The sequence below is a fragment of the Amblyraja radiata genome, chromosome 23 (assembly GCF_010909765.2).
Source record: "Amblyraja radiata isolate CabotCenter1 chromosome 23, sAmbRad1.1.pri, whole genome shotgun sequence".
NCBI lineage: Eukaryota > Metazoa > Chordata > Chondrichthyes > Rajiformes > Rajidae > Amblyraja > Amblyraja radiata.
Window position 1 is genome coordinate 27,160,797 of NC_045978.1, and position 23,501 is coordinate 27,184,297.

The following is a 23,501-nucleotide window of genomic DNA, read 5'->3' on the forward strand; positions in this document are numbered from 1 at the left end:
GAATAGATCTTTTGTTTCAGATTAAAGCAGAGCACAGAGCCACAGAGGTTCAGTGCTAGTAGCATGCATAACTGCATTCTGATCTTGGTTCATTCCAAAAAATGTCTTTGCCACAGCAACTATAGTATCAATGTACATGCAACTCGACACAGTGCAATAAGTAGAGGAAGGAACTGCAGGAGCTGCTTTACACTGAAGATACACACAAAATGCTGGAGTAACTCAGCGGGTCAGGCAGCATCTCTCGAGAAAAGGAGTAGGTGGCGTTTTGGGTGACCCTTCTTCTGATTGAGAGTCAGGAGAGGGGGAAATTAGAGACATGCAAAGGTACAAAGAACAAATGAATGAAATGTATGAAGAACAAATCAAAGCCAGTACCGATGATCAAGAAAAAGTGGAGCCCAAAATGGTCCATTGTTGGCTGTAGAAAAGGTGATAACAAGAGGATACGAACAGTGAAACTAAGCAGGACGACAATGAAACAAGTAGGGCGACTAAGGTGGAGGAGAGACAGCGAGTGAGAGAATGCAAAGGTTACTGTAAAGCATTTATTCTTGAGCTATATCAGCATCTCGGTGCTGTCGAAATGTTGGCTTGTATAGGAAGGAACTGCAGATGCTGGTTTACACCGAAGATAGACACAAAATGCTGGAGTAACTCAACGGGACAGGCAGCATCTCTAGTCCTTCTATCCAGAGATGCTGCCTGTCCTGCTGAGTTAGTGTACTCCAGTATTTTGTGACCATCTCCAAATGTTGTCTTTATAGGTTTAGTTTAGTATCGTTTAGTTTAGATTAGTTTAGTTTAGTGTAATTTAGTTTAGTTTTATTTAGTTTTGTTTATTGTCACATGCGCCGAGGTACAGTGAAAAGCTTTTGCTGCTTGCTAACCAGTCAGCGGAAAGACTATACATGATTACAATCGAGCCTTCCACTGTGTACATTTGTGTATTTGTTTACATTGTCTGAAAGCCCCAAGAAATGCAGTAATTTTTTCCAAGGTCTCCTTAATGTGAGTTGGTTGTTGTACACTAGTTAGCCCCTGGGCTTGAACAGCAAGGCCTTAGCCCAGTAACATACAATTGAAGACCAGATTTAAGTTTATTGAGGTTGATGAGAGCCGGGCAGTAAACATAATCCATGTGACTTTGATAATATTTGCAAGAATGGCCACTTTATAATGGCAGCACGGTGATGCAGCAGCAAATTGCTGCCGTACAACACCAGAGACCTGGGTTTGATCCTGACTGTATGGAGTTTGTACGTTCTCCCCATGACCACGAGGATTTTCTCTGGGTGCTCCGGTTTCTTCCCACACTCCAAAGATGTACAGGTTAGTAGGTTAATTGGCTTTGATAAAAATTGTAAATTGTCCCTAGCGTCTCATGTTACTGTATGGAGATTGCTCGTCGGTGTGGACTCAGAGGGCCACAGAATTTATTTCACACTGTATCTCTCAAACTAAATGAAACTAAACTAAATTAAACTAAATTAAACTAAACTAAACTAAAGATTAGATCATATGGGAACCAAGTTAGCTAACTTGATACAGAATTGGTTTGGTGATGGTAGAAGGTTGTATTTTGGACTGCAGGCTGCAGGCCCATAACCCGTTGTGTGACTCAGGGATCTTTGTTGGTATGGATGAGTTGGGCCGAAGGTCCTGTTTCTGTTCTGATGAATCAATGACTCTATGAGAGGGGAAACATTTAACAGGCACTTGAGAGGCAATCTTTTCACACAAAGAATAGTATATGCATGGAACAAGCTGCCAGAGGAAGAGGTTGAGGCAGGTACAATAACAATATTAAAAGCTATCTGGACAAGTATATCAATAGGAAAGGTTTAGAGTGATACTAGACCAAGTGGGACCCGTTGGGTCCCTCTCACACAGGAGGCCTGGTCACCCAATGCACCCCATTCTCCCAATGCAATATTCAACCACTCACCCATAGCCCCCACAGGATGCCTGGTCCCCTAAGGCAACCCGTTCCCCAACGTAATATTCCACCACTCACCCGTTCCCCCAATGCAACCCGTTCCCCCAACGCAATATTCCATGACTCATCCATAGCCGCAAACTGCACAAGGGCGGCTCATTTCCGCTTATTCACCCTCCCTCTTTTTAAACTTTTAAAAAATCCAATTGGACTTGCTGCCACTTGCTGCCACTTGCTGCCAGGACTCAGTGTCCTAGGATTTGTAACATTGTAGTGGGCAGGGCTACAATCCCATTGTGATGTCATAGCTGTAACTGCAACTGCAAAACTTTTTCTCAAAGTGTAATGTAAAGTTTTAAATGTGAATAATGTGAATAACTTGTAAAATATAACATTAATCCGAACGAAACGATAAAAACACACCATAGGACAATTGTGAGTAAGGTGGTCCAAAAATTGTAGCGCTATCGTGTACCGTTTTGGCGTCGTTCAAGGAATGAATCACAGACAGACAGGCAGACTCATTGACAAACAATATGAGAATTTTAGTAATATGTAGATGGATAGTTCAAACACAGGCAATTGGGACTAGCTGAGGTGGGATCTCGGTTGGCTTGGACGAGTTGGGCTGTATGACTCTATAGGTCTATGACTAAACACAGATGAAAACAGAAGGGGGGGAAATCCTGAGATTGGAGGTAAAAGAAGGAGTGAGTATTGAAAGAGTGATTGGGAGAGTGAAGGGTAAGTGGATGGAAAAGCGTGATCTGTGTGTGAGGAGGAGAGTGTAGGAGGGCGTGCATCTACGTGTGGTGAGAGTGTGAGTATTCAGAGATGGCACCAATAAGACTGGAGCACAACAAATCATTCACAATGGACACAATTTCACAGCTTGAAAATAAATGGAGAATGTTCAGTCTGAAAACTATATCACATGCTTTGTTAGTAACAGTTTTCTTTCACTCATTATTTCTATACACATTTACACCTCTATCGTATTGTATGAAACATTTAGACAGGTACATGGGTAGGAGGTTTAGAGAGATATGGGCCAAATGCAGACATGTGGGACTAGTGTAAATCAGACGTGTTGGTCGGCATGGGCAAGGTGGGCCGAAGGCTCTGTTTCCACACAGGATGACTCAATGATTCCTGACAAGAATAAGCTAGGTTAGCACGCAAAACTATACTACACAGTCTTCAAAGGGATAGTGTGAAATGCACAAGTGCTCAGCATAGAAATGCTATTGATACTCATGCATTAAACTGCATCCAGTGAATTAAACTTTCCATCAAACAATTGTGCTCCTGTAGAATCCTTTCATCGTACTGGCAGGGATCCAGCTTTGGCTATTTAGTGATGACATCAGCATTTAGTTGGCCTACAATGCTTGCAATGTGATGATAAATCATGCATCATTCTTACAGTGAGCAATTGCCATGGATGCACAGTGCCACTTGTAGTCAAAATTGTCACATTTGACACGCCAAGGTTGATGACGACCACCAATACTTGAAGATATCTTAATTCTCGTTACCGATAATATGATCTATGCTTGGTCTGTTTGGAAATTCACAGATATTCTATGAATTAACCATTGTGTGATCAAACCATCATTGAAATATTATGGCAGGGTCAAGAGATGAGAACATTTCGATTAGTAAGGGTGTCAAGCGTTATATGGAGAAGGCAAGAAGATTGGGGTAGGGTGGGAAAGATGAATCAGCCATGATTGAATGGTGGAGTAGACTTGATGGGCCGACTTCTACTCCTTTGACATGAACTTATCTTATTGGAGAACATCCCATTAAGATGGCTCAATGTCACCATGTCCTATTGCAGACAGTGAAAATGAATATTAAGAACTATAGGTGGATCTTGATCAGTTGGGTAAGTGGGCTAAGGAATGGCAAATTCAGATAAGTATGAGGTATTGCATTTTGGAAAGTCAAACCAGGGCTGGACCTTCACAGTGAATGGTAGTGTCCTGGGAGTGTTGTAGAGCAGTGATCTCGGAGTGTAGGTCGATAGCTTTCATCAGTCAGCAAACTGATTGTATTTCAACTGATTGAAATTAGGATGTGATATTATAGTTGTACAAGAAGTTGGTAATTGGCACTTGGAGTATTGTGCTCAATATTTTGTCACCCTGCTGTAAAAAAAGGTGTGCCATTAAGATGCAAAGAATGCAGAGAAGATTTACACGAATTCAAAAGGTATTAAATTTCATTGTATATGGGGTACCTTAAAGTTAGATAAATATGAGATATAAACATCTTTTGTCCAATACACTTGGCATTTAAGAAACTTTTAGATAGGCACATGGAAGTGTAGGGAATGGAGGGGCATGCATCGTGTACAGGCAGATGAGATCAGTTTATACAGTATGTATAGAGAGGAACTGCAGATGCTGATTTATACCAAACATAGATACAAAATGCTGGAGTGATTCAACAAGTCAGGAAGCATCTCTGGAGAAAAAGAATAGGTGATGTTTCAGGTCAGAACCCTTCTTCAGACTGAAAGTAGAGGTGGAGGGGGGGGGGGGGGCGAGAGGGGAAGGAGGGGGAATGGGCGGGGGGGAGGGGCGGAGGGGCGGAATAAACTGTAGGCAAGAAAAGGCCAGAAGAAATCAGAGTTGGCAACGGATGTCCTGTCCGAAAAAGCCCACATCTATTTTCAGGCTGAAGAAGGGTTCTAACCGGAAATGATACCCATCCTTTTTCTCCAGAGATGCTGCCTGACCCGCTGAGTTACTCCACGACTTTATATTGATCTTTTGTTTTCTCTCCTTCCCTGTTTCTAAAAGGCTCTTTGAGCAGAAACATTAACTTCTTTGTTCTTTTCACAGACTCCTCCTGGCCAAGTGGTGCGTTCCAACATTTTCTGAACTCAATCCTTAAGAGATTAGTTGCCTCAAAACAGAGGAGGTAAGAAATTCCTTGCAGACATTACATTATTGTTACTAATATTACACAGCATGATTTGAAAAGAAAGTGGTTCCACATTCATGAATCACAGCCTGTCATTTCCACCTCCCCCTCAATCAGTCTGATTAAATAAGGGAGGAATACTCATATACTGTAGAGTAAAAATGCACTATATCTGCTTGGCAAGCTAAGTCTAACTGCAGGCAGCTCACAGTCATCTAACCCATCAAGATCAAAACCTAAGTTGGAACTTAAGGGACATCAGTGAGGATCTAAGGTTGAAAGCAATGCTTCATCCTTCAATCTTCAACCTGTCCCTGTCCATATCCATCATCCCACCGTGCCTGAAGTCTGCCACAATCATCCCACTACCAAAAATGCCTGTTATCAGCGGCCTTAACGACTACCGACCGGTCGCTCTCACACCAGTCATCATGAAGTGTTTCGAGAGGCTAGTCCAGCAGCACATCAAAGCCAGCCTCCCGCCCACCTTCGATCCACACCAGTTTGCCTACAGAGCAAATAGGTCCACTGAGGATGCCATCGCCACTGCTCTTCACACTGCACTGACCCACCTCGAGCACCAGGGGAGCTATGTGAGGATGCTTTTCATTGACTTTAGCTCCGCCTTCAATGCCATCATCCCCAGCAGACTGGTCACCAAACTCATGGATTTAGGACTCTCCCAACCCATCTGCCTCTGGATCAAGGACTTTCTGTCTAACCGCCCCCAGACCGTCAGACTGGGCCATCACCTCTCCACCCCCATCACACTCAGCACCGGCTCCCCACAGGGCTGTGTGTTGAGCCCCCTCCTCTACGCCCTCTACACCCATGATTGCACCCCCGCCCACTCCACCAACACCATCGTCAAGTTTGCGGACGACACGACTGTGGTTGGACGTATCTCAGGAGGAGATGAGACAGCCTACAGGGAGGAAGTCCAAAGACTGGCAGCGTGGTGTTCAGACAACAACCTCATCCTAAACACCACAAAAACAAAGGAAATTATCATAGACTTCCGTAAGAACAGTGCAGACCCCAAACCCCTATTCATCAATGGGGACTGTGTGGAAAGGGTCTCAGACTTCAGATTCCTGGGCACACAAATTACGGGGGATCTCTCCTGGACTACAAACACCACCACAGCAGTCAAGAAGGCCCAGCAGCGACTCTACTTTCTGAGGATCCTCAGGAAAAACAACCTGGAGGAGAAGCTGCTGGTGTCCTTCTACCGCTGCTCCATCGAGAGTGTGCTGGCGTACTGTATAACCACATGGTATGCCAGCTGCTCTGCAGCGGACAGGAGAGCCCTTCAAAGAGTCATCAACACCGCACAAAAAATCACTGGCTGCCCACTGCCTTCCCTGAAGGACATCTTCAGCTCTCGCTGCCTTGGCAGGGCAGCCAACATCCTGAAGGACCCTTCCCACCCTGGACACAACCTGTTCCACCTGCTGCCCTCTGGCAGACGGTACAGGTCTTTCAAAACTCGCACAAACAGACTCAGAGACAGTTTCTACCCCATAGCCATACGTGAACTTAACAATGCAAAATAAGAAATAACACTCACATTCAGCTGAATGGTTCTACCTCAGCTGCTATTGTTATTTATCTGTAATTTTTTTTTTTTTTTATATGTATATATTTTTACCTTTTCTTATATATTTAAAATTGCTCTTGTGAATCGCACCATGGGATTGACTTTTAAATTTCGTTGTACCATGTGCAATGACAATAAAGAGATTCATTCATTCATTCATTCATTCATCCATCAATTAATAAGTTGACAGAATCTCTTTAGAAGCATATACATCCGCTTCCTTTACAGCCGTATTTTATGCACCAAACATTTCGTTCTGTATCATGACTAATCCATGAAGGTAGGATGAAAGGTTATTCAATTATGTTGTTCGACCATTGGAGTGCAGGAGGATGAGGTATGATCTTATAAAGGTGTGCAAAATCATGAGAGGAATAGATCGGGTAGATGCACGGAGTCTCTTCCTCAGAATAGGGGAATCGGGAACGAGAGAACAAAGGTTTAAGGTGAGGGGGGAAAGATTTAATAGGAATCTGAGGGGTAACATTTTACACACAAAGGGCAGTGGGTGTATGGAACGAGCTGCTGGAGAAAGAAGCTGAGGCAGGTACTATCGCAATGATTAAGAAACATTTAGATAGATACTAAGATTGGACAGGCTTACTGGGATATGGACCAAAAGCAAGCAGGTGAGAATAGTGTAGATGGGACATGTTGGCTGGTGTGGGCAAGTTGGTTGGAAGGGCCTGTTTCCACACTGTAACTATGACTCAAGGACTCTCTCACTCATTCGGAGAAAACAATAGCCAGTGAGACCCAAAATGCTGGAAAGATTCAGCAGGAATCTGCATCTATTGGAAGAGGAACAGAGTTAATGTCTCTGGTCAAAGACCCTTCTGTTCCCACCAAAGTTCTTCAACATGAAACTTTCATTCTGGTTCTCTCCTGACAGGCTCAGCCTGGCCTGCTGAGTACAGTAAACCCTTGCAATAGCAGACCACGGAGAAGGGTGTGGTGTCCACTATTGCCAAATGTCCACCATGACCAAATGAGAGTGGGGGGTAAAGTTTAACCCAAGGCAGGATGGAAGAAACACAGTGTAAACATGGGTAAAACAAGTGGGTGAATTCACAGACTGGGGAACAACAGAGACCCCAGCCCCACAGGCGGTACACCAGGGATGGGCCCGGTATTCACACCGTCTTCATGTTGCTCACTCTCTCCACTCCCGCAATCGGAAGCACTTCGTGTGGCATCAGTTCATTGAGTAACTGGCAGAAATGGGAGGGGGCGGACGGGGGGGGGGGGGGGGGGGGGGGGGGGGACAAGGCAATGGGAGCCTCAGTCCACTAGAACCCAACCTGAATCGTCATCTCTCCATTCCCTCCACAAATTCTATCGGAAGTACCTGGAATGGATGGATTTAGCACCTCTTTCACCATCTTCTGACAGCTCTTTTATTCTGGAATAAGCAAGGATCATGTAGAACTGAGCTGTGGGTGAATAGAATTTTCCAGCATGCGATGATTTGATATAAAATGGGATTAATGTAGGAGTAGTTTAAATAGGTTGTTGTTTGTTGGAAGGGACTTGGTGGGCCTTGGTAGTCAGAGGGTGGTGGATCTTAATTAATTGTCACACATGGCAGTGGACACCAAGTCACTATGTATTTTTTAAGTAGAGATTGATAAGTTCTTGATTAGTAAGGGTATCAAAGGTTATGGGGAGAAGGCAGGAAAATGAGAGAAAAACAGATCAACCTTGATCGAACAACGGAGTAGACTCAATGGGCCAAATGGCCTAATTCTGCTCTTATGTCATATGGTCTTATGGAAAGAGAGCTTTGCTTTTGGATCATTGGGAGTTTTATATTTTTTTGAACAAAAAGACAACAATAACTAGTTAACTACAATTTCAATGGCACACAAAGACAATATATGATTGAAAATAAGACACAGTGCTGGAATAACTCAGTAGGGCAGGCAGCAACTCTGGAAACATGAATAGCTGGTCCTTTGGTTTGGAACTTCTTCATTCTGAAGAAGGGGATCAACCTGAAATGTCACCTATCCGTGTTCTCCAGAGATGCTGTCTGACCCGCAAAGTTACTCTAGCACTTTGTGTCCCTTTAGGTAAAAGGGAACATACTTTCCCTGTCCTTTCTAATCCCCGTGATCATCAGTGTCCACTAAACTCAATCTGTTCCAGATCCTCAGCGGGAATACAATTCCCCCAACAGAATGTAATGCTGGAGGATCCCAAACAATATATCAGTAAGTCTTGGGCTTGCTCGTGACACAAGAGTGGGACTTACTGCTGTTTAAACCACTGAACATCAGGATTCCTATCCAAACAGCAGGATTAATCAACAAAATCATGCCCATGACACCAGACTGCAAAACATTACACTGCAAAGAATATCTCCAAAAGAATTTGGGCATCAGTTCAGCAGCACTAATTACGCCACATGCAGTCTAATTGCTCCAATGTAGGGTTAACTCTAGGCTCCACCCAAGGCGAGATTTCTATGAATATTTTGGAATATGGATGATAGAATTATCTAGACTGGTCTGCTAATCAAAAATATTTTACGATACGATTCGATACGATACAATAGAACTTTATTTATCCCAGGAGGGAAATTAATCTGCCAACAGTCATAAAACACAAAATACATGAAACATGAAATTAAAGTGGCGAGTGGAAAGGATTGGGATGTGCAAAGATTGGGGAGGGAGGGGGGAGAGGGGAAGGGTAGTCAGTCTACCCCATGACAGAAGGGGGAGGAGTTGTACAGTTTAATAGTCCCAGGGAAGAAGGATCTCCTGTGGCGTTCTGTTCCATGGAGTGAATGTGACCCGTGGTCCTCTGCTCAGTGCAGAAGCATCGCTTCATGAAGTGATCTCATTCTGGCAGGAGAGAAAATGGCAGGGCTCTGGGTCAAATGGCCATTCATTAAGAAAACCCTAATAGCTTCAATCTCTGCAGGCATTGGCAGCCTGCTGTCGAGAGTGAAAGCATCTGCATGCCGCACAGCCGATTCTGAGCAGCACTGACATTCCTGGACAACATCACGGAAAGAGTTCCAGCAGCTCCTCAGCTACACAACTCCAGCCAAAACATTAAGCTATCTTTCCCCTTTCTAATTACATGTAACATGTAAGACACCCTCTCTTACAGTTGAGCCAGAACAACAAACAGCTCATTAGATTTAAAAAGAAATAGGAAATACTGGAAGCACTCTTAAATTTATACAGAAGTGACACACAGGGAGGCCATTCGGTCCATCGGATCCCTGCCAGCTCTGCGGGGAACAATCCCATTAGCCTCATTCTCCTTCTCCTTATTCCTCTCTACTTATCCTTCAGCAAATGAATCTCTCTCATAAATGCCCATCCGCATCTCTTTGATTCTTTTTACAGGCCCTTCCTTCCACCGAGTCCGTACTGACCAGCGATCATCCCATACACTACCACCATCCTACACACTAGGGGCAATTCAGAATTATATTTAATCCGGTCGCTCCGGTTTTCTTCCACATCCCTAAGATGTGCAGGTTTGTAGGTTAATCTGCCTCTTTAAATTGCCCCTAGTGTGTCGGGAGCGGAGGAGAACAAGGGTCCGCAAAGAACAGGTGTGAACGTGTGATTGATGGTCTTCTGGGACATGAAGGGCCATTGGGCCTGCTGTTTGCATGCTGTATCATTTGATCAATTAATCAAACCCCAGTGGAACAGCAGCATCCAACGTCGCTGAGGAACAACAATACTGCTTATAAAGGCCTAAAGACTTCACATACATTGCTCAGCTCCTGCCTTTCCTTGCTGTATCTCTAAAAAAAGACAAGAGCATTACAGTGAGTTTGGATGTTCTGTTGTGTAAGTTTAGGAATCATGGGATAATAATGTTGGGCACCAACTCACTGACTGTCCCCAATTGTCACTACATAATCAAGATATGGGTCCATCTCCTTTGGTATTCAAAGATACTTTATTGTCACATGTACCTAGGTACAGTGAATGTCTTTGTTTGCACACCACCCAGTAAAACCACACAGCAGACCTCACCTACACAGTTACAAAAAGTTCATCAACCAGTCCTATCTTCTGAAGAAGTTCAGGCAGAAGTAGAACTAATCGCCTCACAATGAACATTCCTCATGGACTATGCACACCAGAAATTTAACAACAGCAGACAGCGATGCCTCTGTTCCTGGTTTGAATAACAATGCTTGGCCCCTGCACCTAAAGACTACACAGCTAAAATTGATTAGGCTTGAATTTCACTTCATTTGTATGCATTTTATTTATTTTCATCACATCTACTCTGAAGGGGGAAATACAATTCACCTTTGTCTTATCAGGAGGCATTGGTATGGTTTTAGTTTTGAGCTTTTCTCATATCTGTTGGCTTGGACTATTTAATTTAGTTCTTTAGGCAAAAGGCATTTGTTTCACTGTCATGAATAAATTCTTCCCGTTTACGGTGTCAATAATCATTGCCGTAAAACTGATTGTCCGTGTGAGGACGTCCAATATGTCCTTCTCTGAACTAATTGTCCCATTAAGTCATAATTCAGCTGTAATATTATAAGTAACAGTTTTAGTTTTAGAGATACAGCATTGAAACAGGCCCTTCAGCCCAGTGAGTCCTCATGGACCATCGATTACCCTTTCACACTCGTCTATGTATCCAGCCTTCTCATCTACTCCCTGCACATTTGGGGCAATTTGCAGAAGGCCAATTAGCCTACAAGCCCACATGTCTTTGGGATGTGGGAGGAAATCCAGAGCACCCGGAGATCAACCACGCGGCCACAGGGGGACGTGCAAACTCCACACTGACAGTACCCTAGGTCAGGATCGAACATGGATTTCTGGCACTGTGAGGCAGCGGTAAAAGTATTGTTTTTCATTATCAGGTTATCGTTCAGCTTTACATTTCTCCGTTTCAATTCTCCTTACTGTGAACTCAGGCTGGAACTCCAAATAGCGTTACTTATGTAAATATTGAATTGCTTGGAGTGAGAACTTTTTGGCTTCACTTTTGACTATTCTCATATTCCTATTAAACAGTCACAAACCACCCGCATTGGAGTTCAATGTAATCCTGAGAAACTGCACAAAGGTATCAAAGGTATCAAAGGTATTTTATTGGTCACATTCACATACACCTAGGTGTAGTGAAGTGAAATGCTTCTTGCCATTTTGCAGCACATAAAGAAGGAATACAGACATAACATTAATAAGAGTTTTAAACATAAAGAACATCCCCCCACAATGGTTCCCATTATGAGGGAAGGCACAAAGTCCAGTCCCCAACCCCAGTTCACCCATAGTCGGGCCTATTGAGGCCTCCACAGTTGCCTCTACGGAGGCCCGATGTTCCTGGCCGTTCTCGCCGGGTAATGTTGCTCCGGTGTCGGTAGAGTCCTCTCAGCGGCTTGGGAACCCTGGAACGGCCGCTTCCGTACTGGAGGCCGCGGCTTCCAAAGCCAACAAGGCCGTGCTGGTTGGAGCTCCACAACTGGCGATCTCATCTAGAGATCCCAGGCTCCCGGTGTAAAGTTCAGCGCCGCCGTCCGCAGCTGATCGCTCCACAGTCCCGCAGCTCCGTGATGTTTTCCTCAGCGATCTTCAGCTCACCAGAGCTCCAGCGTGGCGACCCGGGCAAGGCATCGCCCGCTCCGCGATAGCGCTCCAGCGCTGTGCCGCCGCCGAAGCCGAGGTTCTGGGCAGTCCCCGACAGGAAAGGCCGCTCCAGGCCCGCTGGTAGGCCGCGAGGACGGGTCGAAGCTGCAGCCCGGAGAAAAGCTGCCTCTCCGACCAGGTAGGGACCCTGAAAGGTAGTTTCCCCCTTCCCCCCCCCACCCCCACATAAAAAAGTCTAGACCTCCAAACAAAACACTTAACTAACTAAAATAAAAAATAAAAAGATGAAGAGATGAAGAGACAGACAGCTGCTGGCTGGGCAGCCGTGCCAACACTTTGCCAACATTTTGTAGCGGTGATACTTTGAGAAATGTGTAGGAAGGAACTGCAGTTGCTGGTTTAAGCCAAAGATAGATACAAAATACTGGAGTAACTTGACCAGAAAAATCACCCATTCATTCTCTCCAAAGATGCTGCCTGTCCCGCTGAGTTGCTCCAGCATGTTGTGTCTATACTTTGAGAGAAGTTGTGTTTAAAGATTTTTTTTGGACATTGCAACAAGGCAGTGCAATGATGCAGCAGATAACATTCCAGTGATCCATGTTTGGACCCTGGCCACAGGTACTGTCCATGTGGAGTTTAAATGTTCTCCCTGTTTTGCATTAGTTTAGCTAGTGCTTCAGTTTTCTTCCAAAGACACACTGATGGATACGTTAATTGGCTATTGTTAATTAACTCTAACATAGATGGGTGACAGAACATGTGTGAGAGATAGGGTACATGTATAGAGTACAAGTAGGGCAGGGGCGGAAAACCCGGGGGGGGCCAGAGGGGACACGTCCCCCCCCATGTTTTGAGAGGTGGGGGACATCCCCCCCCCAAGTTTTTGTCACCCAGATTTTAAAATCTCCGCTTTCCACGAGACAATGGAATTTGGACTGCTGATCGAGGTCGCCGATTGGACGAAAGAGACGTCGGTCAGCAGGCAATGGGAGCGGGACATGATAATTCAGTGCGATGATTGGAGGAGGGAGGGGTGGGCGGTGGGACTGAAGATAGAGTGCGGTGATTGGAGGAGGAAGACGTGGCACAGGCCTGCGCCTCATCCGCAGCCAGGATCGATCCCGGCCGGCTCTCCGGCGCTGTTCCGACCCCACCCGAGTGCCCCGCCCCCCCCCCACGGGTGGCCAGTGAGGTCGGGAGTCGGACGAGAGCTGTACCCCCAGGCCCACAGCCAGCGCAGAGAAGTATCGCTAAACCCAGCTCAACTCTGCCTGTCCCGCCAGGTTAACCTGCCTGGGCTTGCGGGAAATATGGCCAGCGCGGAGAAGCAGCGCTGGTGTCCCGTCAATCCAGTCAGGGCTGTAGTTAACCCGGCGAGACAGGCAGAGTTGAGCTGCATTTAGCGCTGGATTGTGCCTCCGAAGCCTCGCGCATGTGTGTGTGAGTGTGCGCATGCACGCGCGGCCGCCAAAAAATTGTGTCCCCCCTGTCCCCCGGTCCCCTCCATATTTTGATAGTGAGTTCCGTGCCTGACGTAGAGGGCACATGTAGGGAGAACATGTATAGGGTACCTGTGATGGGAATGCTCTGAGAGTCAGCATTGCTTGATGGGCCAAATGACCTCCCCCTATGTTGCAATGAAATATGAAAACTTCAGCAAGTAATGTTTTATTTCTTAGAGCAATGTCATGCTGTCAGCCTGCCTTCTGCTCTTAGCAACAAACTTTCTCCTGCTCGGTTTTAATCATCAGATAGAAACTGTGATACTTTCATTTCATGGACTATTAATCACCAAATAGGGCAAGTCTCGACCCGAAACATTGCCTATTTCCTTCGCTCCATAGATGCTGCCTCACCCGCTGAGTTTCTCCAGCATTTTTGTCTACCTACCAAATAGGGCAAGGTCATTCACCAAGTGCATCTGATATGTAAATTGGAACGAAACAAGTTAACTTCAGATATACATTTTAAACACTGTGCTATCAATTCCAGTTTTGTTTGGGTTATATCATGATATTTGTGTACGACAATTACGAGCAATGCATTAAAGCAACGACGTGATATTTTCAATGTCCCTCATTCTAACCAATGGTTCTTCTTCCGCAAATAGCCTCATGCTTTTTCCAAAGCATCACCCTCCTCAAATAAAGACACAAGGTGCTAAAGTAACTCAGTGGGTCAGGCAACATCTCTGGGGAACATGGATAGGTGATGTGATACCGTGATCCAAAACATCCCACATTCATGTTCTCTAGAGATGCTGCCTGACCCACTGAGTTACTCCAGCACTTTGTGACTTTTTTGTTGTTGTAAACCAGCATCTGCTGTTCTTTGTTTCTACCCTTCTCAAAAATGTCAGCCCCTATCTTCTCTGAGCTACAATGTATCTTCAGCTTCCCGTTCTACTCAGATCCATTTTATCAACTAATACCACATCTAACTCCTCAAAGTTCTGTCCCTCATAAAAGCCATAAACACCGTTAGAATGTCGGCAGGGGAGCAGTTATCTCTTTCTTTTAACGGAAATGTTTTTGATGATGACATCTTCCATCGTCGCTTCCAATCCATCACTGAACTCCATGAGATTACATTGCATTGTTGTTTCCCATTGCTGATCCTCTTCGGATCGTTCACCTTGTCGTGGTGAAGAGGCTTGCGTGACCCCATGATTCCGAGAGCGATGTCGTCGGAAGCACCAGCTTCTGGTAGTGTCACCCATGGCGGTAAGGTCGAGGATGAGGATCAGAGTAAGAACGATCCAGCCTACAGGACCTCAACGGCGGACCAGGAGGATGAAATTATCTTGAACTCAACGGCTGTGAAGGCGGATGAAGGCTGCAACAGATCTATCAGCTCTAATCGTCTTGGTTCCCTTGCCATTAGAATTAGTTGATTGATTTGTGAAGGACCGTGTGCAACATCAAGTACGTGTTAAACAAACACACGCACAGCGTCGTTGTTCTGTGAGCTGCAAAACCAGGATTGGACTCATAAGCCACCCGAGAGTCCATAAAAACAACGGAACGTAGGCCATCATCTTCGTCCCCGAGGGATAGCCACGACGATTGCTGATCCCCTTCCTCCCTCAAGTTTTTCATTTGAGATTTTTCTTAATGTTTCAAAATACTTTGGTGATAACATCTGAAGCATTGAATCAAATGATGTCCATTATAGGATTGCAAAACTGTACAGTACCAAAGACGCCTATTCAGCCCATTCATTCCAGGCCAACCTTTCAAAGAAAAATCTAGTACTCGTAATGTTCTTGTTTCCTCAAGGCCCACAGTAACTAACAAAGTAATTTCTATTCTCCATCTCTTGACTATCTTTATGCTGAGTCTTCTCCTCACCATATTAGCATATTAATATGATGCAATAGTAAGATCTAATTATTGCCCCCAAGTATAACTGTTTGCATATCAATATTATGCCATTGTATCAATTTACCATTGTATAATATATCAGTGACAAGATGCATCAAGAATTCCAATATCACATCAATATAACACTTGCATCATAACAACGCATCAGTATATTGGCAGATTATAATCGCTGCATAGATATCTCTATTAATATAATTGTTTGCTATGTTATCAATATCAGTCGATCTTTATCAATCAATATAATATATTTTTTAGAGTAATTTACTGGATTCTATCTCTTTAACACCATCAGAGTATATCATTACATTATCATTGCAACACTATTTTGATTCAAATACTATAATCACTTGATTGGTGTGTTACAATTACTATGGAACAATCCAACAATGGTAGAGCCACTGCATCAGCATGCCAGAGACCCCATCTCGATGCTGACCTTGAGTGCTGTCTATGTGGAGTTGGAACGTTCTCCCTGTTACCGAGTGGGTTTTCTCCGGGTGCTCCAATTTCTGCCCTCATACCAAAGACCTGCAGGTTTATATGTTAATTGGCCTCTGTAAATTGTCCCCCGTGTGTGGGGAGAGGATGAGAAAGTGGGATCACATAGAACTAGTATGAACAGGTGATAGATGGTCAGCAATGACTCGGTGGGCCAAAGGGCTTGGTTCTTTCAATCAATCAAACACCAGTGGAGCAGTAGCATCCAATGTCTCTGAGATATAATAATACTGTTTATAGAAGGCTTAAAGACTTCACAAACATTGCTCGGTCCCTGCATTCATTCATCACTTAACAGCAGTCGTAGCATTGTGCAACTTTCCAGCTTTAACACTCTCCTCGTAGCTGTTGTCAGTCCTAATCCATGAACTAATCAAAATATCTCCTGAAGATGTAATTGTTGCTAAATGCTACAACAGACCACCTGTTCCACCACTGGAGCTTGAACCTTTTTCAAGAGAACCGCTGCTGTTTGATATCATCAGAGAAACAGCTTCCCTTATTACACAATGTGAGATTAAATGATCTTGCTTCACCAAAGTTTGTGTTGCTCATTATCTTACATCTGTACAATCCTTTATTGTCATCAACCGTTCAAGAATATCAATTTGAAAATCACAAACTATCTTTTCATAAGAAAATGCAAGTATATCTGCAATATGCCAGAACAGTGGTGCAACAATGAGCAATGTTGACTGTATGTGGTGGCACAATGGCTCAGCGGTAGAGCTGCTGCCTTAAGAGCCTGTCCCACGAGCATGCGACTGCATGCGGCAAGCACGACCTAACGTGGTCGCTTGAGCCGTACGGACTCGCAGGGCCGGTCCCACTTCGATCGCCGGAGCCGTATGGAGTTGTGCGGAGCTGGTCCCGACATCACGCGGGGCTCCGAAAAACTGCCACTGTTCAAAAATTCTGCACGGCAACGGCCTGCCGGCCCGCAGCCACGTTGAGGCCGTACGCACCGCCTTGACGGGCGTACGCACCGCCTCGATGCCGTACGCACAGTCACGACACCGTACGCAGCGTCTTGACAACGTACGCCTAGCGCAAACTTCCCGTGGACTTCGCTCGAACTTCACGTCAACTCGTACGGTATCACTCGACCTCCGTGTGGCCCCCGCTTCCGGTTTGGTCACACTCGCCGCATGCAGTCGCATGCTGGTGGGACAGGCCCTGTTTGGGGATAACTCGACCTCAGCGCGGCCCCCGCTTCTGGTTTGGTTGCGCTTGCCGCATGCAGCCGCATGCTCGTGGGACAGGTCTTTTACAGCGCCAGAGACCCGTGTTGGATCCTGACCTCGGGTGGTGTCTGTACGGAGTTTGTATGTTCTCCCCGTGATTACATTGGTTTCTCCAGGCATTCTCCAGGTTTCTCCAGACATTCTGATTTCCTCCCACACTCCAAAGATGTACAGGTTTGTAGGTTAATTGACTTTGGTAAAAATTGTACATGATTATCCCTAGTGTGTAGGATAATGCTAGTGTACGGGGCGATCACCGGTCGGCACAGGCTCAGTGGGCCAAAGGGCCTGAATCCATGCAGTATCTCTTAAGTCGAAAGTCTAAATCCCAATGGCATTGACTAGTTCACTTGACTTTTTTCCACATTAGCAGGGATATCACCTCTACCACCAAGTTCTAACTGGGCTTAAAAGTTTTATAAGAAGGGCAAAACCACCAGGGTTTCAAAGACAGGACACTGAGGAGTTTGGCATGGCACAAGGAAAAATAGTTGTTCCTCTTCAAATAGGCAGTGCAGCTGGTAGACCTGGTCTAAATATCTAAATGGTGGCCGAATAGGAAAAGGGGAGATGCAGCGAGACCTGGGTGTCATGGTACACCAGTCATTGAAAGTAGGCATGCAGGTGCAGCAGGCAGTGAAGAAAGCGAATGGTATGTTAGCTTTCATAGCAAAAGGATTTGAGTATAGGAGCAGGGAGGTTCTACTGCAGTTGTACAGGGTCTTGGGGAGACCACACCTGGAGTATTGCGTACAGTTTTGGTCTCCAAATCTGAGGAAGGACATTATAGCCATAGAGGGAGTGCAGAGAAGGTTCACCAGACTGATTCCTGGGATGTCAGGACTTCATATGAAGAAAGACTGGATAGACTTGGCTTATACTCGCTTGAATTTAGGAGAGGGGATCTTATAGAAACGTACAAAATTCTTATGGGGTTGGACAGGCTAGATGCAGGAAGATTGTTCCCGATGTTGGGGAAGTCCAGGACAAGGGGTCACAGCTTAAGGATAAGGGGGAAATCCTTTAGGACCGAGATGAGAAGAAACTTTTTCACACAGAGAGTGGTGAATCTCTGGAACTCTCTGCCACAGAGGGTAGTTGAGGCCAGTTCATTGGCTATATTTAAGAGGGAGTTAGATGTGGCCCTTGTGGCTAAAGGGATCAGGGTGTATGGAGAGAAGGCAGGTACGGGATACTGAGTTGGATGATCAGCCATGATCATATTGAATGGCGGTGCAGGCTCGAAGGGCCGAATAGCCTACTCCTGCACCTATTTTCTATGTATCTATGTATCTATGTATGCCTGATTTGCCAGAGACCCAGGTTCGATCCTGACGTCAGGCACTGTCACTGTCGGTGTGGAGTTTGCATGTTCTCCATGTGATCAAGTGTGTTTCTTCCGGGTGCTGCGGTTTCCGACCACATCCCTAATGTGTGGGTTTATAGGTTAATTGACCTCTGTAAATTGACCCTATGGTGTTAGGGGTGGAACTAGTGTGAACGGGTGATCGATGGTCAGTGTGGTCTCAGACCTGTTTCTATGCTGTATCTAAACTAAATGAAAATGAATTATACCAGTGCTCTATGGTGCCTGCATGAATCACTGGAGAGGGCATTAGTTGACTGGTCTGAACAAAGCATTTCTGCCAAAGCAGCATTGACTCAGCATTGTACAGGAGTGCCCACTTAATTATATACTTCAGTTACAATGGGTGGTTCAGACCCATAGCTTTGTGATTCAGAGTGTTATCAACCAATATAATGACGTCTGGTACCCCATCCAGGTCCAAAGACATAGATTTCAATGAGCTCACACTGTCCCAATAAGAAACACCCTCAAAAGATGCCACACCTCAGCATGCTACACCTCCTACATATTACAACAAAAATGAGATCAGTTGGGGAGATCAGTCAAATATAAGGTCATCTCACGACAAGCAAGAATCCAACAATAGGCTGAGCAAGCAATCCTTGAAAGATAGACACAAAATGCCCAAGTAACTCAGCGAGTCAGGCAACAGCTTTGGAGAAAATAGATAGGTGACATTAAGTCAGGACCCTTCTTCAGATCTCTGGTATAAACCAGCATCAGCAGTTCATTTGTATTACAAGCAATCCTTCAATTCAGATTCCCAAATACAAATAATTCCTTTTACCAAACCATTAATGTTTAAGCCACCATTTTCTTTCTCCATTGAGGCTAATATTATAAAGTAATTAAGATTTGCAACACAATTGCGACTTTGTTTTCAACAATAACCCTATTAGCTATTAATAGGTTAATAGGTGCTAGTATTCTGAGGGACTTAGATGTATGTCCCTTGTACAAGAATCAGTGAAAGCCATTGTGCAATGCTGCAAACAATTAGGAAGGAAAATAATGTGATGACATTAGGTTTTTAGAGGTACAGCAACCAATGAGTCCATGCCAACTAATGATCACCCATACATTAGTGCTATCCTACACACTAGGGACAATTTACAGACCCCAAGTAACCTGCAAACCTGCACGTCTTTGGAATGTGGGAAGAAACCGGAGCACCCGGAGAAAACCCACGTGGACAAATGGAGAACGTACAAACTCCATACAGACAGAACCCTAAGTCAGTATCAAACCCGGACTCTGATGCTGTAAGGCAGCAACTCTACCACTGTGCCACTGTACCACACATGTTGCAGGCTGGGTTTCAGCAACATGAGCTGCAGCTGGTAATAATTATTCCAAAAGGTGAGCTCCTATTACGCTGTCCTATGCCTTACCCCAACCATACATCACCTCCCCTCCAACCTCCTTTTCTTCTACTTATTCTAATTTGCTCTCTCTCTCTCTCTCTCTCTGTCTCTCTCGTCTTAAATCTGATGTAGACACAAAATGCTGGAGTAACTCACCGGGACAGGCAGCATCTCTGGAGCAAAGGAATGAGTGACGTTTCTGGTTGTGACCCTTCTTCAGATTGATCATCAGTCTGAAGAAGGGTCTCGACCCGAAACATCACCTATTCCTCATCTCCAGGGATGCTGCCTGTCCCGCTAAGTTACTCCAACATTTTGTGTCTACCCTCAATTTAAACCAGCATCTGCAGTTCTTTTCTACACGGGTTCGATCCTGATTACGGGTACTGCCTGTACGGAGTTTGTACGTTCTCCCTGTGACCTGCGTGGGTTCTCTCCGGGTGCTCCGGTTTCCTCCCACACTCTAAAGGCGTACAGGTGTGTAGGTTAATTGAGTTTGGTAAAACTGTAAATTGTCTCTAGATAGTGCCAGTGTACGGGGTGATCACTGGTCAGCATGGACTCGGTGGGCAGAAGGGTCTGCTTCGGCACTGTATCTCTAAACTAAAGTCTACTTGCAAGTACGTCCAGGAATAGCTTCCTGTTTCCAATTCTTTGGTTCTTATGTTCAATAGTCTAGAATGTAGATCTGGACTTGGAATCTCACCTGGCCTTGGAAGGTAGGAATTCTTGTCTGCTGAATAAAGGTCTGTTTATAAGCAGATACTGACTAAAGATTGCGGTAGTGCTTCTCATGTGTCAATGGAAAACATTTACCTGGAATACCTTTTCAAGACGGATAACAGAATCCAGAAATCATTGTGACATCCCATGTGAAATGTGGGCAAGCCTCGTTATCACCTTCCCCACTGCCAACAATGGACCATTGTGGGCTCCACATTTCCCTTGATCATCGCTGCTGCCTTTGATTTGTCCCTTTGCATACCTTTCATTCATTAGTTCTCTGTACCTTTCATATCCCTCGTTTCCCTCTCCCCTGACTCTCAGTCTGAAGAAGGGTCTCGACCCGAAACATCACCCTTTTCCCCAGAGATGCTGCCTGATCCGCTGAGTTACTCTCGCTTTTTGTCTCTATCTTCAACTCATGTGACACGATGAGCAAATAAAAATACCTACTTAGACCTACCCTGAATACCTAAAAGAATTTGAAAAATAAATAGAAATGTAGAGTTTTTAGACTTTAAGGAGAAATATCCAAAGAAACATGTTCTGGCTTGAGGTATCATTGAATTTGATTCTGTTTCTGTTTCTTTAAAGTGAAGCTGCCTTTGTGTGGTTCCCTGATGAGAGCATTAGGAAAATTTCCCTGCACCACCTTCTCTCTCTGCGTGATATAAAGTAGCTTTGATTTAATGTAGATATGAGCAACCTTTTTCTCAAGTCCTGGTTTGATTCTGCACACCAACCTCGGACTCAAGCAGAGTGAGAGAACTACCAGACCATTTTATTGATGTGTGACACCAGGTGGATTATAAACTACAGTTCAAGACAGCAACATTTATTGATCGTCCCAGCATTTTATACGAATCCTACTTACTCTTCCCCATGATTCGTGTTTGTAATCTCCACCCCCCCCCCCCCCCCCCACCCCATTCTATTCCCATGGCTGCATTAGCCTTGTATGTTGGTTGCTGAGGGGTAAGGTTTGGTGGAAGGGGGATATATCACAGAGGAGAATACACAAGGAAAGATGCTTTTTGGCCCTCCAATCCATGCCTACCATCTTTTTTGTTAATACTATATCAATCCCATTTTATTCTCTCCACATTCCTATGAACTCCCTCCAAGAATCTATCACTCTGACCAATTTGGAGTGGCCATTCAACCTAGCAACCTGCACATCTATGGGACGTGGGAGGAAATATAGGGATAGCTTGGATCTTGAGGTTGTGGTAATGATGAAACTGTCCAGTATTGTGTGTAGAAATAAAGAACTGCAGATGCTGATTACTACACAAAAGGACACAAAGTGCTGGAGTAGCTCAGCAGATCAGGCAGCATCTCTGGTGAAGATGGGATAGATGGCATTCCGTGTCAAGACCCTTCTTCAGATTGTGGTTATTATACTGGCAATGACTTCTTGAGTACACAAAATCCACAGTTACATAGGAATATACAGGTAATTTTCACTAGTTCCCTCATCCTCTACCATAAGAGTTTTTAAGCAGGCTCTCCAGTCTAATATGCAATAATTCCACCAAACTAAGATACACAGAAATATGTCACATTATCTATTACTGTTGTGGAATTGCCAACTGGAAAGGGTGGTGAAGACAGAAAGCCTAAAATCGTTCATTATTTAGTTTGGTGAAGTTCTTAATGCCACAACAAAGAGATTGACTGGGAGTAGGAATATGGAATTAGGTTGGATAGGTTCTTCCCAGTCAGCATGAATATGATGGGCAAAATAGTCTTTTTCTGCACCATAAATTTCTATCTATGATTAAGCATAAGCTCTCAAGATAATTGTGGTTGAGGAAGGTCATTTAGATCATATTAGTTCACCCATGCCGGAATAAATTCCTCATCCACTCCTCTGGAATGCAACATCTGACTGTCTCCTCGCATGAAGGAGAATTTTTCGATATTTCTCTGAGCGACCTTTCCTTAATTTAACACATTGTTGTGTTCTACTTCCATCAGGTAAGAAAAGGTGATTTTCTCAATTGATTGTTTCCATTCTTTATATTTTACTATGCAATGGACCCTTAATGTAAACTCAGCAGAAAGCGGCCGACATTTTATCAAGTGTGCATGTCCCAATGTCAATGTGCTGGAAAGCCCCACCTCCAATTTTAATGGGCAAGCCATGCATCACAGAAATTCTGTTGCTCCTAAATCCTATCATATTGGATAGAAGGGGAAAATGTCCCCATGGCTGGTGCAGAATAAGCCTTGCCCCCACAAAAACGATCTAATATCTATAACAGAAAGCTAAGCCAAGCACTCTCTCTTAACCGACAGTCATGTTTACAAAATACCCTGAATGTTTTACATGTTTCTGACATTCAGAAACAATGCCGAACTAAAAGAAAATATTAAATTCACGCAATCAGCAAAATATTGAAAGGAATGAAAACAAGAGAAGTGCATGGATAGGACAGGTTTAGTGGGATAAGGGTCAAACGCAGACAGATGGGACTAGTGGAGGTGGGACATGTTGGTCAGTGTGGGCAGGTTGGGCAGATGGCCTGTTTTCACGCTGTATGACTCTATGACTATAAAAGTGCTCATTCATGTCAAACATTCTGAGAAATTCTGCTTCATTTATTTCAATTCAGGGGAACTCCTGCGTTGAACCTGACCTGGAATAATTCTTTTGAACGAATTTTCTGCCCATTGAATTCTCAGAATTATAGAGTCATTACACATCAGCAGGAGGCCATTCAGTCCATCGGGGCTATGTTTCCTTTCTGTGCAACAAGCCAGTTTGGCCTCCCCCCCCCCCCCCTCTACTAGCCCTAGGGGCCTCAAGTATAATTTCCTCATCTATCAATCCAATTTCTTTTTGAAATT